The 18,902-nt window shown below is 43.7% G+C and overlaps 1 protein-coding gene across 5 annotated transcripts in view; it reads right to left on the bottom strand.

The window, feature by feature from the left end:
• Positions 1 to 18,902, bottom strand: part of ADCY9 (adenylate cyclase 9) — a 201,883-nt gene that overhangs the window by 110,311 nt on the left and 72,670 nt on the right. The gene's annotated exons all lie outside the window — the stretch shown is intronic.

Raw genomic sequence — 18,902 nt, 5'->3', positions numbered from 1 at the left:
ATTGCAGCATACCTATGCTATCTTAAATCTAACTAGCAAGGCCAAAAATAGCAGTGAAGACATGGCATCATGGGCTTCAGTATAGGATGGGGTTTATGCTGCCACATATTCACTAGCCATGCTAACGAGATTAAAGCTAGTGCAGGTATGCCTACTTAAGATACAATCATACCTCTGATTGCAGTGTAGACATACCCTAATTTATAAGCCGAGAACTGGCAGAGATGCATTGGCAATTCATAGATGTTTTTGCCATTCTAGTGTTGGGTGTTCGGAAATGTATATATTTTTAAAGAATTGTATGTGCTACATGCATTTATATAGTTTGTCCAAAAATATTTTAAAAATAAGTAAGTGAGGCTTAATGGTCACTCCATTTGGTGTTTAAGAACATAAGAACAGCTATACTGGGTCAGACCAAAGGTCCATCTAGCCCAGTATCCTGTGTTCTGACAGCGGCCAATGCCAGGTGCCCCAGAGGGAATGAACAAAACAGGTAATAATCAAGTGATCCATCCCATTCCCAGCTTCTGGCAAACAGAAGCTAGGGACACCATCCCTGCCCATCCTGGCTAATAGCCATTGATGGACCTATCCTCCATGAACTTATCTAGTTATTTTTTGAACCCTTCACAACATCCTCTGGCAAAGAGTTCCACAGACTGACTGTGCATTCTGTGAAAAAATACTTCCTTTTGTTTGTTTTAAACCTTCTGCCTATTAACCAGCACTTCATGCATTTCAATACAAAGACTATTTGATATCCATATTCTGTGAGGATCCAATTGTTTTATTGTAGACTCAGCTACTTATGAATCTTATGGATTTCTGTAGCCTATCTATGGATTCCGGGGCAGACCTTGTCTCCCCTTCCTCTCCAGTCAGGTAGTTCATGAGCTCACAGACAATTATGCCTTTAGATGGGGCTCATCTGCATGGCCCCTCAGTGTAATGTGTTGTCACTAGTTCCCCATAAGCCACTGTGGTTTAACAGTGAGTTCTGACAGTTGCAATAGCTAAACCGTAGACTGGAAAGGAGATGGCTAAAGTACATCACCACTCTGGGCTTTGACCTCTATCTAGCTTGGATGCTTAAGGCAAGTGAATTAGCCTTAAATTCCATTATTGACAGGCATTATGAATGTCTCACTTAATGAGGAAGGGCACTAACCATCCCTGAATACTGAGGGTCACCTTTCTCCTCAAGAAACCATCACTTGACACTGGAATGCTTGTCCACTATTTCCCAGTTGCAAACTCACCCTTTCAAAGAGAAGAATGAGGGCTATTCAATTCCAGGTTCACTTGGAACAGCAATGATATCCTAGGTAAGTTCCAGACTCGACTGGGCCTTTAAACTGTGCTCATGAAGACCATGCATGATCTCCTGCTGGTTTTACATCAGAGTCAGCTGGCCATTTTGGTCATAGTGGACCTCTGAGCAACTTCTAATATGACTGACCACAGGCTATTGCTTCAGCAACTGAGTAACATTACTGGTGTCTCTGGAATTGTCTACCAGTGGTTCTAGTTATTCCTAGAAGATAGAAATTAATCTGCAATTGTGCATACTCATTGAGAAATGTGGTGTCATTAAAGGTTCTATTCTATTTTACTTTTTGGTCAAATAGATAAAGGCTCTTAATGAGATCATTTTCTGAAACCTGAGCTAAAGTATCATCATTATGTTGACAATAAACAGCATTGTATTTCTCTTGCCCTGAGGATCCTGCAATTGTTTCTCTGTTCTGGAAGAATTCTTCAAAAATACTGCCAGCTAGATGCACTGGGGCTGATTTATTCTCAACCGTAGGAAGACTGGATTCTTACTTTTGGATAAAATCTGTCTTATAAGAAGGCTCACTCCCCTTCATGTCCTCACTTGTTGGGCAGATTTTCTTCAGCTACAGAGAATTAGGTTAATTTTAGCAATTTTGGACCATGCCTTTCAAATGGAAAATCATGTGTCTGATGTGGTAGAGAAGTGTTGTTGTTTTTTCTTCTGTCGTGCCATTCAAACCAGTTGAACCTTTATTTATTTCATGACAGTTTTACACTATCAGTATATCTGCTTGTGATAATGATTTAATTATTATAACACCGTGTTCACTTGACTGTGGGGAGGGCTGTTCTGTTACTTGCAAGTTGATAAAAATGTAGGACTTTAAAGTCCTTTTTCTAGCTCTTACCTATGTCTGGCTTGGGCTGGCTACTGTATATCTGACACTGGCTCCTTGAGACTTGTACTGATGGGCATGCACTTATGTGCAGCTCTTTTAAGGAACCCATCACAATAATCAGTCAGCAAGCAATTACACTTTTATTATGGGAGCTTTGCAGCAGGAACTCACTATCCACTAAAATTTGTTCTCTCCCCCATTTTTAAAAGTCCCCTTAAAGTTGTTGTGCTCATTTATTATCTTCCTGTCCAATGCTTTTCTTCCCTTTTTAAAAATGTGCTGCCCCCCTTTGTTTTGTATGTTAGGGCAGTATTTTATTCTGTTTTTATAACACTATTTGTTTCTGTTCTGTTGTACAGCATTTGAGCTCTTTGACAATATTTTTGTATGTGTGTTATGTAAATAAAATTATCTCCAGTTTGAGTTCTCCATCCAACAAAAAAGTGAAAAGCCTGTACTGCAGTAATTGAAAACTTGTTTGGAAAAGCAGCTTCTCAATTCTTCACAACCTTTAACCACAATGGATTGTGATTCCTCTATCCCCATTCCACCCTTCGTACTTCCTATAACTGGTAAACCCTACAAACCAAAACTAGTTTTTGTAACATTTGACACTAAGAAGTATTTTCACACACATGGCTTTGTCCCTTATGTTTTAGTTCTAGGGTCTAAGTTTGTTAAAATAGTTGATTATTGGCCCTAAGAAAGGGAACCTAACCTATAAAAAAAACACCGCTTACCACCTTCTCTGTCCTCCTAACTCCCATCACACACACTAATCAGGAAGCATAATACAAAATGTTTGATTCAATAGACACACTAACACCACCATTCTGCAAACACTTAAATAAATGTTTTACTTTAATAATGTCAAAATTAATTGCACTACTCATATGCTTAAAGTGAAGCACGTGTGTTTGCAGGATCAAGGCTTAAGGAAGCAAATTAGATGGAATTCTTGTAATTATTTGAAAATTAACAAAAACGTTTTAAAATCTTTAATCATCATAGTACTTTCCTAGTTGACCTTTTCCACATATTTATTTGTATTGATTTTGTTATTAAATTTCTGCCACCCTAACATAATGATACATGCTTTGCTCTATTTTGCCAGTGATTCTAATTAAAGTGCTTAGCAAGAGAGCATCTGTGGTCAATCTAATTAAAGATTTTTTTAAATCAAAGCTGACAAACAATGCTTGTTCATTTTGTAAAGCTTATCATTTATTATTTATTATGATTGATAAATTGATGAAACTCTCTCAAACCCATTATAAAAAGGCATCGTTTTCTCCCGCAATTCTAGCCAGTAACTACAATCAACATTTTATTTTGTCGCATTGAAGAAAAAAAAAAGGATAGAATACCTAAAATATTCAGACCAAACAACCCACAGCAGGCTTAATCAGTCAAGTACTGTAGCAGTATTAAATCAGTCTGCTACCAATAAGGGGGAAGGCTGTTATTGTATGTATAACACCACAAGCATTTGGTGCGGTATTTGTATATCTTGCTGCCCAACACAGCATATATGAATTAGTCCGTCACAGTAAAGCAAATTCTACGATATGCTAGCATTATTACATTCATAGAAGAAACCTCAAACATTTTTATTAAAAAAGTTTCCTCTCTAATTTACTCTGTTCATTTCTTCTCTACCAGACCTATTCCAATTCACTGTTTAAAACAATGCCACTTCATGTGGTTTTACAATGAAAATCTACATTACCAAGCCTTCTCCAGCATCTTATTTTATCTCTTTATTAAGAGAGGAAAATTATTTCACAAAAACCTCTCTGGGATGTCAAATATTTGGAAATCTGTTAATCTCTATATTATATGTTGCACATCTAACTGAAAGAACACCCTGCTCTAATTTACATTTTATTCTATCCTCTGAAGAAATGGGCACCTTCAGCTATTATCTATGAAATATACAAATTGTTTCCTTCACTTGTCTTCATAGGGACTGGAACATGGGGTGCTGCTGCACCCCCTGGCTTGAAGTGGTTTCCATCATATACAGGTTTTACAGTTTGGTTCAATGTCTCTCAGAACTCCCACTATACAAATTGTTCCATCACTCCTGCTTGTCTTCATGTTATACAAGTTTGAAAGTGAGTGAAAAGTAACAGCTTCTCCCCTATACCCCCTGAAAAATCCATTAATAATGACTGAGACACTCCTGCTATCAGCTCATAGGTGTGAACATTTCAAGACCAGGTGGCATTCCACTAGTGGAACTAATTCCAACCGATGACCTGCTGCAGTCTTCAGGGCATGAAATAAACTTATTGATTTGGTCAGACTTTTGATGAAAACAACTTGATCATGAGAGAGCAACTGGGCTGCAGGTGTTTCCTGGTAGCATTAATTATCATGAATTTCAGGCTATTCTTTTTCGGTAGTTTAGTATCTGATTTTTGTAGGAAGTTGTTATTTTTGTCAAGAGCCCAGATATTAAATTTAGAAAGAGAGAGAAACTTTAGAGGCTCACAACTGTCTGGTAGTAGCATAATATGCTCACAAGAAAGGGATTACAGTTCAGAATTTCTCCTGACTGGGTTGGAGGCACTCTAGGGTTCTGTTTTGGGGATGAAGTTTCTCCACAATCTTTTATTTTTCTTTAAAAAAAAAAAAAAAACATCCTAAATCATTTCCCCCTACCTCTAAAGCAGTGGTTTTTAACCTTTTTTCATTTGCGGACCCCTAAAAAAATCTCAAATGGAAGTGCAGACTCCTTTAGAAAATCACTGCTCTAAAGTATCTGTGTATCATTCCTTCAGTCTTCCAATCACCAGAGAGTGAAAAACAACTGGTTTCCAAGCCCAATCCAGGGAACAAGAAAACTAGAACCCAAATTTTGATTCCCCCATGTAATGAAATATGTTACCATCAGACCTCTCTGGAGCAGTCTGGAGTTGCTCTTTAAGGTCTCTAATGTACAGACATTTTTGGAGATCAATATGAGATGGAAAACAGTGGCAAAAAATTACCTGCAGGACACAACTACTCCTATTATTAATTAATTAAACTAATTGTTTTCCGTTGGTATCTAATGTCTCTCTTTTACCTGCCAAGCCAGGTTTATTTAAGTTTTTTCTTTTAAAACCTGAATATTTTCAGGTTTTTCCAGTAACAATTACAGATGTTTATAATCAACAATAATATTATGCCTGCTATCACTTCCATTAATTTGTGTGTCCTTTGGATTTTGATATTTAAATCTTTTGTACTGTTACTGCTGTGTCTAAAAAGATTATCAGCTGTCTGAGTCTCAAAATCAAATAGCTGCTAAAGCTTTTCAAATTTACTTGAAGTGTCTCCCTAGAGTAATATACCCACTACTCCAAAGAGCACTGGAGCTCCTTTCTATCAGACAGATTAGTGGTAATTCAGCAGTACATATTCTTCTGATATTTATTATAATGGACATCAATATTTTAGAAAGTTTAACTATTCAGGGGAAAAATATACACAGATAAGTACTCAATGAAGTGCCCAATCAGTCATCTTTTAAATACATTAACTAGTTAAAGTGAAGTGGGCATAGAGTATTGGCTTTACAGAAACCATAGTGCAATCAAAAAAGGCAGATACACCGCTACCTCGATACAACGCGACCCGATATAACACAAATTCAGATATAACGCGGTAAAGCAGTGCTCCGGGGGGGAGGGGGAAGGGCGGCGCACTCCGGTGGATCAAAGCAAGTTCAATATAACGTGGTTTCACCTATAACGCGGTAAGATTTTTTGGCTCCCGAGGACCGCGTTATATCGAGGTAAAGATGTACTACTTTTTCTAGTGATAAGTGACACTTGCAGGCAAACACAAACCCATGAAAAAACACATCTAAAAGAAGCTCTATAAACCCACAATGCAGAATCCTGCTTGAATCTGCAATGACTAGAAGATGAGAGAAAGGAACTTTTATTTCTTGTAAAATAGTTCTCAGGATGTTTCCACATTTTTCTGGGACTACACAATTAACCTTCTGATCAACAGGCAGAGACAGAAAAAAAATGGTTACTCACCTTCTCATAACTGTTCTTCAAGATGTGTTGTTCATGTCCATTCCAATAAGGTGTGCGCACACTGCATGCACGATCGTTGGAAAGTTTTCCCTTAGCAGCACCCCTGGGGTCGCCGTGGAGCCCCCTGGAGTGGCACCTTTATGGCACTCAATATATGACCCTGCTGACCCGACCCCCCTTCAGTTCCTTCTTGCCGGCTACTCCAACAGGGGGGAAGGAAAGTGGCTATTGGAATGGACGTGAACAACACATCTTGAAGAACAGTTACGAGAAGGTGAGTAACCATTTTTTCTTCTTCGAGTGCTTGTTCACATCAGTTCCAATCAGGTGACTCCCAAGCTGTACCCTGGAGGAGGGCTCGGAGTCAAGGAACTACTGATTGGAGCACCACTTTGCCGAAAGCTGCATCATATCTGGAATAATGGGTGATAGAGTAGTGAGAGGTGAACATATGCGCCGATGATCAAGTAGCTGCTCTGCAGATCTCCTGTACCGGGACTTGGGCCAGAAATGATGCTGAAGAGGCTTGAGCACTTGTGGAGTGAGCCGTAATAGGCGGAGCTAGGGCCTTGGACAGCTCATAGGAATGTGTGGAAACAGTCTGTGATCCAAGACGAAATACACTGAGAAGAGATTGGGCTCCCTTTCATCTGATCTGCCAGTGCGACGAATAGTTGGTTCGATTTTCTGAACAGCTTAGTACGCTCGATGTACAATGCCAACGCTTTCCAGATGTCCAGCGAATTAAGCCATTGTTCACAGGCACTGATGTGAGGCTTGGGATAAAACATGGGCAGGAAGATATTTTGGGTGGTATAAAAATGAGACACCAGCTTGGGCAGAAAAGCCGGGTGAGGCCTGAGTTGCACCTTGTCCTTGTGGAAGACCATATAAGGTAGATCAGAGGTTAGTGCCTTCAGCTCAGACACCCTTCTAGCTGATGTAATAGCGAACAGGAAGGCCACCTTCCAGGACAAATAGAGCAAAAAGCAAGTTGTCAGTGGCTCAAAGTGGGGCCCCATAAGCCTGGATAATACCAGGTTAAAGTCCCACACCGATACTGGCTGATGAACATGCGGGTATAACCTTTCCAGCTCCTTCAAGAAACGCCCCACCATGGGATTGCTGAATATGGAACGGCTGGACGCTCCCGGGTGGAAGGCCGAGATGGCCGCGAGGTGTACCTTAATAGAGGACGGTGCAAGGCCTTGTTGTTTCAGGTGTAGTAGGTAATCAAAGATGAGTGGAACTGGTGCATGTAAGGGAGGTGTATGATGCTCCTCACACCAACATGTGAACCTTTTCCATTTGGCTAAATAAGTGGCCCTGGTGGATGGTTTCCTGCTGCTGAGAAGGACGTTCCTCACAGGACTCGAGCACAAGAGCGCTGTTGGATTTAACCATGAAGCTTCCAGGCAGTGAGATGGAGGGACTGAAGGTCTGGGTGGTGAAGGCAACCGTGGTCCTGTGTGATTAGGTCGGGCAGAGTGATAGAGCTATCGGGCAGTCCATTGACAGCTCCAAAAGTGTGGTGTACCAATGCTAATGGGGCCTTGCTGGAGCAAGGGGGATTACCTTCACCTTGTCTCTGCAGATCTTGAGCAGTACCCTGTGCACGAGAGGGACTGGTGGAAAGGCATACATGAGGTGGTCTACCCAGGGTAATAGGAACGCATCCGAGAGGAAGCCCAGGCTGTGGTTCTGAAAGGAGCAGAACACTGGGCATTTCCTGTTGTTCCTGGTGGCAAAGAGATCAACCTGGGGAAATCCCCACTTTTGGAAGATGGAGTGAATGACATCCAGTCGAATGGAACACTCGTGATTGCGGAACAATCTGCTGAGGTGGTCCGCTAGTTCATTCTGCACACCTGGGAGATAGGACGCCTCCATATGAATGGAGTGGGCTATGCAGAATTCCCAAAGTTGAAGGGCTTCTTGACATAGGGGAGAGGAACGTGCTCCCCCTTGCTTGTTGATGTAAAACATGACAGTAGTGTTGTCTGTCATCACTGCCACACACTGGCCTTACAGTATGGACAGGAACGCTTGGCAGGCCAATTGTACCACTCTGAGCTCCCTGATATTGATGTGAAGAGAGAGCTCGTCTTGCAACCATAGCCCCTGCATTTGGTGGTCCCCCCCGTGTGCCCCCCAATCGAACGATGAAGCGTCCATTACTAGGGTCAAGTGGGCTGTTGAAAGGACCTCCCTCGCACACGGTATGGGGGGGTTGAGCCACCACTGGCGGGACTGGAGTACTTGTTGTGACAACATAAGTACTGAGTCCAGCCTGTCATGCAACGGGTGATATACAGAAGCGAGCCACGCTTGGAGTGGCCTGAGCCTGAGTCTGGCATGCCTGACCACATAAGTGCAGGCTGCCATGTGGTTGAGGAGGGCCAGGCAACCCTGAGCCATAGTGGTTGGGTACTGCATGAGGCTCTGAATGATGCCCTGAATGATGCCCTCTATGGCTTGAAATCATGTCTCTGGTAGGTACGCTTTTGCTTGTACTCAGTCCAATACTGCCCTGATGAATTCTATTCTCTGGGTCGGTGATAGGGTTTACTTGTTCATATTGAGGAGGAATCCTAGTCTCTGAAACGTGGATTCGACTAGTCAGAAGTGAGAGTCCACCTGCTTCCTGGAATGGCCCCGCAGCAGCCAGTCGTCTAGGTAGAGATATACCTGTACCTGCTTCCTGCAGAGGAAGGCTGCTACTACTGACATGCACTTAGTGAACACCTGGGGTGCATTTGATAGGCCAAACGGGAGGATTGTGAACTGGTAATGTTTGTGGCTGACCACAAACTGCAGAAACCATCTGTGCTGAGGTCGAATGCCTATGTGGAAGTACACAGATCACCCGGATCCAGGGAAGGGATAATTGTGCTCAGGGAGACCATGCAGAATTTCAACTTTACCATGAACCTTTTGAGTCCACGCAGGTCTAAAATGCTTGCTTTGAGCCACACGATGGCTTGGTCGGGCCCTGGCCTTGTCCTGACTGGGAGTGAAGTGGTTTGTACCTAGAATTTCTAGGACGCCGTCTGTAAAAGTCTTGTCTAGGGTGAGTATGGTAGGACCTTTGCTGTTGGGGCTGGGGCTGGGGCTTGAAATGTTTTTGCCCGAGAGTCTTTTAAGCTGTGCAGCTTAGAATCAGTCTGGTCTGAGAATAACCCTGCGCCCTTGAACAGGAGGTCCTGCAGGGTTTCCCGCACTTCTGGAGTAAGGCCAGACACCTGCAGCCATGCACCCCTTCTCACAGCTAGGCCAGATGAAAGTGTGGGGGCGGCAGAGTCCACTGCATCCAGGGAAACTTGAAGGGAGGGGTGCAACTTCCCTTCTTCAACAATAGTAAATTCAGCTCTGGAGTCCGATGGTATAAGCGCCTTATACTTCAACATCAAGGCACACGAGTTGAAGTTATATCTGCTAAGGATAACTTGTTGATTAACTATCCTTAGCTGTACGCCTCCAGTTCAATAGACTTTCCTGCCAAATAGGTCTAACCGTTTTGACTCCTTTGACTTCGGAGTCAGCCTCTGTTGCCCCGGTCTTTCTTTCTCATTAACTGCAGTGACCACCAGGGAACATGGCTGCGGATGAGAAAACAAATACTCATATCCCTTGGACGGGATAAAGTACTTGCATTTGACACCCCTCGCAGTGGGGGGATGGACGCCGGGGTCTGCCAGAGCGTTTTTACATTGCTCTGTATAGTTTTAATCGGGGCAGAGCGACTCTGGACGGGCCCTCTGGCGTTAAGATATCAACCATGGGGTCCTCATGTTTGAAAACCTCCACCTGCAACCCCATGTTGCAGGCGATCCTGCGCAGAAGGATCTGGTGTGCCCTATGGTCTATTGGTGGAGGTCCAGAGGTCGAGGTCCCTGCCACTGCCTTGTCAGGGGATAAGGATGAGGAGGCTAGGGGTGGCATGGGGTTCTCTTGTCACTCAAGCTCTCTGGCCTCCTCCTGTCCGATATCTGGGCCCCGTGGGCTGACCCTGGTTGCAGGCTATTGTCCACGATCGGTGTTGTCGCCGCGACAACCTCTGTGATGACTTGGGTCACCTGCACATGGGAAGTAGCCGACTCCGAACCCTTAGGGGCTCGGTGATCCCTAGGTGGTTGGGGTGCTCTGGATTCGGAGATGACCAAACGAGAGTCTCTGGAGAACGAACCCCGTGCCTGGTGATAAGCCCAGGGGGGCCAAAAGGGCCATTGTGGCTGAGGCTGCCAGCATGGAGGTCAAGTTACAGGTGCCTCACTCCCGTGTCTGTGGGAACGGCGCCCACTGTGGCAGGAGTAGAAGGATTCTGCATCTGAATCCAACGACCGCAGTGTGGACTTGAACGACCACGGTGGCCCCGACGAGTACTCTGCAAGGGATAGGTGCTGATGCTACCGCACTGGGGATCGGTGCTGAGAGCTGGGCACCGGAGGTCAGTGCTGCTCCAATGGTGCTGGAGATCTGGATTGCCCGGCCAGCACCAGGGACAAGTCTAAGGAGTCCCGAGATTGCTGCTGGTGCCTGGGCGATGGCGAGAGGTGCCGAGGAGAACGCCGCATCATAGCGAGCTTTCCTCTAGATGGCACCGGGCGTGGAGGTACAGGGGGCTTGTCCCTGACCGCCCAGGGTTTTGGTGCCATAAGTTCTATCAACTGGCAGCTTCGAAAGTGTCCGGCGTGGAGGGGAGCTCCAGTTCCTCCACCTGGCACTGCCTGTCCAGGGAGTCACTGGGCGCCGGACTCAGCGGTCCCTCCCAGAGAACTGAAGTCAACGGTGCTGACTCCTGACCCTTAGGTGCTGAATGCTCCTTCTTGGGATGCACTTCTCATGCATCCGGAGGCTGAGACACCTTCAGCCTCAGTGAGCGGCCTCTGTCCATTTTCTTCCGCTTGTGCGGTACCGGCGAGTGGGAACGGTGCCGGATAATCTGCGATAACGGGAAGCGGTGCCGAGGGTCTCTGGACTCTTTCCTCAGTGCCGTATCATGCACTGAGGCAGAAGCACTGTGCACCGATTCACTCGGTGCCTGGTCCCCGTGCTCCAAGGCGAGTTGAGGACGGACAGCGGACTCCATCAAAAGCTGTTTGAGACAGAAGTCCCGCTCTTTTTTTGTCCTGGGTTGAAAGGACCTGCAGATTTTGCACCTGTCTGTTCGGTGCTCTTCTCCCAGTCACTTCAGGCACGCGTTGTAGGGGTCGCCCGTTGGCATGGTCTTACTGCAGGTCCCGCACAGTTGAAACCCTTGGCCGCGAGGCCTGCCCCATAGCCGAGGGAAGGAAAGGGATAGGGTGGAACCCTGGTCCCTAACCAAACCTGTAACTCTAAACTATGCTGAACTAAGAACTGAAACCTAAACTGAACCTAAAGAACAAGCTAAGGGAAGCACTTTCGAGACAAGCGAATGCTGTTCCAACAACCGTCACGGGCGGCAAGAAGGAACTGAAGGGCGGGGTGGGGTCAGGTCAGCAGGGTCATATATTGAGCACCATAAAGGCGCCACTCCAGGGGGCTCAACAGCTGACCCAACGGGTGCTACTAAGGGAAAACTTTCCAATGATTGTGCACGCAGCGCGCGCGCACCTGATTGGAATAGATGTGAACAAGCACTCGAAGAACAACAAAATCTAACCACTGCAAAAAACCTCTGAATTCAAACTCACTTTTTATTTAATTCTAGAGCAACAGAATGTTCCACCTTTGAAAAATTAAGCATATGAAAAAGTGAATAAAAATCCTCCTAACTCAATGACTGGATAATCAGTCTAAACAAGTGGAGGGTACCCAGGTTACAGCTGAATAAAAATCATAATTAAAAATATATATTTAAACTAGGTTTGATAGTTACATGTTTCTTGTTATTTACTTTTTCCAATTTTTATAGTATTAAGTTGCTAAAGGGAAAGTTTTTAACTTGTTTCTTTAATTAGTTCCTTAACTGTATGACGAGTTTCAGATTTTTCAGAGATTTAATCTACTAAAAAGTTTCACACTTATGCTCATCCTCTGCTGGAAAAGGTAAGCCCTGCACCTGTTTAATATCCCTACTGTGAAAACACAAAATGGATATGCAAAAAGCTCATGATATATTTGCAACCAGCATTACCTTCCAATATAACAAACTGCCACAAGCCAAAAATGCTGAAATGCTTCTATCAGGCTATACTCCTCTGTCAGGGTTTCCAGTCTGAAGTCAATGCGACTTAGAAGCACAAATTTAAGCTCCCATTTTTGAAAAATTTAATCTGTGTGTATTTAAAAGGTTCACAATAACTTTTTTAATGTGTTGAAAGTCTAAATATCTTTTCATTGTTGACACTAAAGAAATTTTGTTTTGAAGTGACAAAAGTTTTGACACTGAGAAGTTTTTAATAAAAATACAATTTTAGCCCCTGATACTATAAACAATTATGTACATGCTTAACTCTAAACACACGAGTACCCACTGAAATAAAGAAGACTATTGATGTGAGTTAAGTTACACATGTGCTTAAGTATTTGACTTTCAATATTTTGGTTTTTTTGCCTATAGCAGTTTTGTAAATTTCAAAAAGATACCCTAACACCAGTTGTGACATGTTAAAAAAAATGTAATTTAGTTCATTATACATTTTAACCTAAAGGTGCAACAGCACAAATTTCCTAATTAGTTCTAACAAAGCCTCAATACATAATTTTTTTTACGTTTCAAGCCATCTAAATCAGTGCTATAAATTGTCTTACTTTAAATTACATCACCCGGAGAGGTACTCACAGTGAACAATTTTTCTGATAGGAAAAATTAAGTTTCTAATTTATTCTTTGCATCAGCCCTTGACTACTGGGACTAACTAGTGCCAACAATTTACAGAGCGGGATAGTAACATAACAATTGCTTGCAGTACCTTCCTCCTAAAAGAGACATGGGCAGATGATCAAACATCCAGTTGGGTAACTCTTAACAAAAGAGCGTACAGAAAGTCCAAGTCCTAGCTTACAAATTTCCTACACCAAGGCATTATGCCCAGGATACAGCGCTATTAGAATGATCTTTAATTGAAGGAGGAGGGGCTTTTCCAGCAAGTTTGCAGGACCCACATACAACTGAAACAATCTCCTAGCCAAGCCTGCCAGCTGGCCCTTATTTGCTGTGCAAAAGCAAGTTTATCTGATTTCCTGAAGAAATTACCCGTAGTCCTAGTTAACTAATATTTTAGACATAAAATCTAAAGAATGCAATTTTCTCTCATTCTTTGAGAACAGGTTGAAGGTCCAAAGGATATAATCTGCTACTTCATCTCTGCATTTAATCTGTTACTCCAGCGCTGAGGTTGCATTGTAATTTCTGTCTCATTCTGCTCCCACTATGTACATCTTTTGCCTGATATTAAATTTGGATGGGGCCCTAACAAATTCACAGTCCATTTTCGTAAATTTCACGTCCACAGCATTTTTAAAATCTTGAATTTCATGGTTTCAGATATTTAAATCTTAAATTTCACGGTGTTGTAACAAACATGAATATGTATTTGAAAACAGTAAAATATAAACATGAATCAGACTCAGCGTTTCTCAAATTGGAGGTCCAGACTCAAAAGGGGGTCACAAGGCTATTGGGGAGGGGGTCACGGTATTGGCACCCTTACTTCTGCACTGCCTTCAGAGCTGGGCAGCTAGTGAGCAGCAGCTCCTGGCTAGGTGCCCAGTTCTGAAGGCAGCAAGGCCAATAGCAGCAGAGTAGAAGTAAGGGTGGCAATACCGTGACCCCCTACAATAACCTTGCGACCCCCTTTTGGGTCAGGACCCCCAGTTTGAGAAATGCTGTATACTTGTACCCTATAGTATAGGGTATTTTTATAGTATAGGGTAAAAGTATACAAAAAAACAGATTTGACAGTGTGTGACGGGTTTTTCATAGTCGTGAATTTGGTATGACCCTAAACATTGAACAGCCCTCAAGTTGGCCATGCCTACTTTCCTGCATAATCTCACCCTTTTCCCCAAATGCATGGAGATACACACTAAAAATTTCACAGAGGGGATGTGGAGCTGGTTCCATAACTCAAGCTGTAGCTGCATTTATTCCACAGTTTTAGGAAACATGTCCACAGTACAGTGCATTTTTACTTCCCTCATCTGCACAGGTATAAACCAGACTAACACAGTGTGGCTCTCTGTCCCCCTCTAGTGGCTAGACCACATACCAAGGTTTGAGTTAATTACTGCATTTTAACTCATACACCTGATCCTTTAGCTTAAGCAGTGAAGGTTCATGTCTTTAGATCTAGAGGTCCTGGGTTCAGTTCTTACAAAAGACCATGGTCCAGAGTGTTATTACACAGGTCCTTCACCTTTGTCTCTGCATCTCACTGCTGAATTGGGTCCTTCCTCAGCAGTTTCTTTTCAGCCAGCAGCACAGACTTCCTCATGTGCAATTCAGCAAAAGAGGTATTTAACGATTAAGCTAATTTAGACAGCACATCTACTGGCTTACTGGTAAATTTTCCATTGTTCCTTATGCTATATATTTAATATGTAATTGTGAAAATGTGTATCATTATGTCTACCACTTTTACAAGACTCTGGTAAATTTTGTACAAGGTATGTCTTGTGAGGTATCATTTGAAAACACATAACATGCTGAGCATTATTGTCTTGGTATAATATGTATGGCAACATTGTATGTAAAGTTATAAGATTCTGCTGTATAACACTGTTATAACATTCTCCACCATTAAGAAAAGCAGGCCCCAACCAGTTTTTCAGAGACAAAGGCACATGGGCACCCCAGGCAAGTGTTAAAGGGCCATCACCTGCTTAAGCAGCCATTCTCCAGCAACGGGAAGGTGTGAACAAGAAATTTACATTTAATCTAAGGGACGGTTGGAAGTTCACGTCCATAAGAGACAGGCTGTCACCAAATGACACAATTGAAAATTGAACATCTTTCTAGCACAAAGGACTGAGATATAAAAGAAGGGTAAAAACACTTCACTCCACTCCTCCCTTTACCTCTGCTGATGACACCATCAACATCTGAACAACAAAGAAAGGCATACAAACTGTGTGGGGGAGTCCTGGCTGGAAAGAACATCCAGCCTATTATAGCATATAGGTGAGAGAGACATATTTGCTCTGAATCCATTTTAGTTTGTTAAGTTGAATGTTGCGCTTTATCTTTTATTTCTTTTGTAATCAATCCTGACTTTTATGCATCATTCTTTGTAGTGACTTAAAATCTTTTTTTTTCTTTCTTTAGTTAATAAACTTATCTTATTGTTCTATCTTAACCAGCTTGTTTGGACTAAAGTAGGTGGGAAACTCCATTTGGGATAACAAAGCTGGTGCATATCGTTTTCCATTGATGAAATGACGGACTTTAAATGAGCTTGCATTGTTCAGCTGTGCTGGACAGTACAAGACACACATTTCTAGGAGTAAATCTGGGACTAGACAGCTTGCTGGTGTTGCTCTGCAGTTTAAGTGACTAGGGACTAGCTAGTAGCACTCATACTGTGCAACTGGGAGCACTTTACATGCTGGAGACTGTGTTAACTAGCGATGTAAATACCGTTTAAAAAGTTAACCGTTTAAATTTTTTTTTAAATATTTCGTTTAAGTGGTTAACTGATTAAGCAGTTGGGGTCATTCCTGCCGGCTGGCTGGGCCTGCTCCAGGAGCCAGGTGGTGCTGCTCCGGACGCTGGCGCTGCTCTGGCTGGGCGATGAGGCCAGGCCTGCTACAGCCGAGCAGCATGGCTTGGCTGCTCCAGGTGGCGCAGGGCTGCTGGGGTCAGCAGGCCATCCAGCTGGTGGGGGCTGCTGGGGCTGGCCAGCTGGCCAGTCCAGGAATTAACAGTTAAGGCAGGTTAACTGATAAGACTAATGCTTACCGGTTAACATTTTACATCTCTAGTGTTGACTCATCAGGAGTGGCTGTTCTCACAGTAAAGCAGTGTAAGAGACACCACAGGTTGGAGAACTGGGGGAACACAGCTGTTCAAAAGCCCAGATTGTACCCTGCGTAATGTTACAGTAGTACTCTATGTGAGAATGTCTTACTGTGTACTTATTTTATACAAATGACTTTAATGCAGTATGTCTGACATACACAGTACTACCAGTTCTTCAACATGTGTATCCAAGGAAATAGAAAAAAATCCTTGTATTTTATTATACTAGTCAAGAAGTTATGGTACCATGTAATTAAAGACTGTACCATAACATATAAGAACAAAGGGACAGAGTTAAGGTTGCTAATTTAACATTAATTTTGTCATTTCCAGATTTATCAGTTTAACAATGAAATTTTAAGTTTCTTAACATATCTGATATTTAATGGCATTTTTTACTTTTAAAGAAAAAACAAAATATGAAACTATTTGACTGAACAGCATCAGAATGCTTTGTCCTGTCCAACTGAGGAGAGCCACAGGAAGCATCTCTCTTCCTGCCCACCTATCACAAACAGGAGAAAAGTGGACAAAGTGCACTTTCCAAGAGCTCACAACTTGGACAAACCAAAACAAATTTTCACCCCCCAAATTACTCTTCCATATGTTATTGCCATGCTATATTTCCGTTTTTTACCTCCAGATATTTCAGCACTAGAGCTGTTTAAGCACAAGAATATTATAATAAGGAAGACACGTTTCCCGCACTCTCTTCTCTCATACTGCAAAATGGCTGACATGTTTTTGCTTCAATATTATAAAAAAAACCCATACTTCTGCAAAGATCCACCCTGGAAAATTTCCCCCCAAGGAGTGAACACTTTGTTATATTATAAGTGAAGGGGAAGGTGAAATAAAGGAACTGTTTATGCAACCTTAACTATAATGGTCACCACTACTCTCAATGTAATATTAGGTTGGGACTGCTTCTCAAGAAAAAGAGTAGAGCAGTTCTACTGAAATGTTTGGAGGATCTATTCTACGGAAATGTTGCCTCACTCTCAGCTCAAAAGATGCAATTATTTTTCAAGGGAGATGATATGATTAACTCAAGAGGCATATGTTTCAGGACAGTACATAGGCTAATCCATTTTGACAGTATGTTTGTATGGGCCTTGTGCCCTTTCTTCAGTCCCTCACAGTAAATGAACAAGCTCTCAAATCTGAAGTCTTATGATCTATTCTGAAAGAATTTCATTGTCCTTCTGTCATTTAAGATAAGTAGACAGATCTCAGGCTCACTGTAAGGAGAATAGCAAAAATGAAGTAACTAAAATGTCCTGATTCTGCTGAAATACAGCATGAATAAGTGTCCTGCAATACACAGACCAACTTTTTCTTTATGTAAAATTAATAATGGATTTGTAAGAAAAAAATGCCATCTCAGAAGCCTGGAAAGCAGGAATTATTACTATTAGAAACAATTAATGATTAAAAACATAAAAAGCCTTCTCTGATAACCTCAAAAGGAGGACTACATAGATCCTGCAAAACCAGAGAGTTAGTCTCTCTGTGGGAAACATCCTTCTAACGGTTTTAAATTTGCCACCTTTCAGGTTCATTCTGTGTCCTCCAGTTCCTGTGTTATGAGACAGGAAAAAAAGAAGCAGCTCCTGATCCATCTTCTCGATAGCGTCCATTATTATGTATACTTTTATCATGTCCCCTCTTATTCATCTCTTTTCAAAGACAAACTGTCCCAAACTTTGCAGTCACTTGATTGGGGCAGGGGGTTGGGGTGCAGGAGAGGGTGTGGGGGTCAGGCTCTAGGAGGAAGTTTGTGTGCTGGGTGCGAGCTCTGGGCTGGGGCAGGGGATTGGGGTATGGGAGGGGGCCAGGGGTCAGAGCTTATCTCGGGTGGCGTGGCTTCCAAAGCGACTGGCGCACACACTCCTCCGATAGGTGTGTGTAGGGCTGCACCCTCCCCCAGGGGCCGCAGGGACATGTCGGTCATTTCCGGAAGTGGTTCGGCGCAGAGAGAGGGAGGCCACCAGCCCCACTGATTAACTCCTCCTCCTCCCTCCCAGTGCCTCCGCATGCCATGGAACAGCTGTCCCCCGACATGCAGGAGGCACTGGGAGGGAGGGGGAGAAGTGGGGACAGGGTGTGCTCAGGGGAGGAATCATGTCTGGGGCCACCGGCCCCGCTGATCAACTCCACCCCCTCACTCCCTCAAATGCTCCCCCTCCCTCCCTCCCTCCCAGCATCTCCTGCACACTGGGGAACAGCTGTTCAGCGGTGTGTAAGAGGCGCTGAGAGGGAGTGGGAGGAGCGGGGTGGGGGTACACTCGGGGGAGAGCAGGGCGGAATATTGTCTGGGGCCACCAGCCCCGCTGATCAACTCCTCCCCCTCCCTCCCAGTGCCTCCTGCACACTGGAGAACAGCTGTTTAGTGGCGTGCAGGAGGCGCTGGGAGGTAAGATGAGGAGCAGGGATGGGGTGCACTCGGGGGATGGAGTAGAAAGAAATGGGGAAGAGGAGGGGCGGGGTGAAGTGGGGGCAGGAAGAGGTGGGGTGGGGCCTTGGGGAAGGGGTGGAGCGGGGGTGGGGCCTGGGTCTGAGAGGGGAGCATGGGGCTCTGAGAAAAAATTTAAATCAAAATGCGGGTCCTCGGGTTGCTAAAGTTTGAGAATCGCTGGTCTAGATACTTAGTCCTGCCATGAGTGCAGGGGACTGCCCATTCTGCGGCGTGAGGGAGACCCTGGCGCACATTTACTTGGAGTGCGCCAGGTTGCAGCCCCT

Source organism: Chrysemys picta, chromosome 10, assembly GCF_011386835.1.
Source record: "Chrysemys picta bellii isolate R12L10 chromosome 10, ASM1138683v2, whole genome shotgun sequence".
Taxonomy (NCBI): domain Eukaryota; kingdom Metazoa; phylum Chordata; order Testudines; family Emydidae; genus Chrysemys; species Chrysemys picta.
This window is presented reverse-complemented; position numbering and strand designations above follow the sequence as displayed.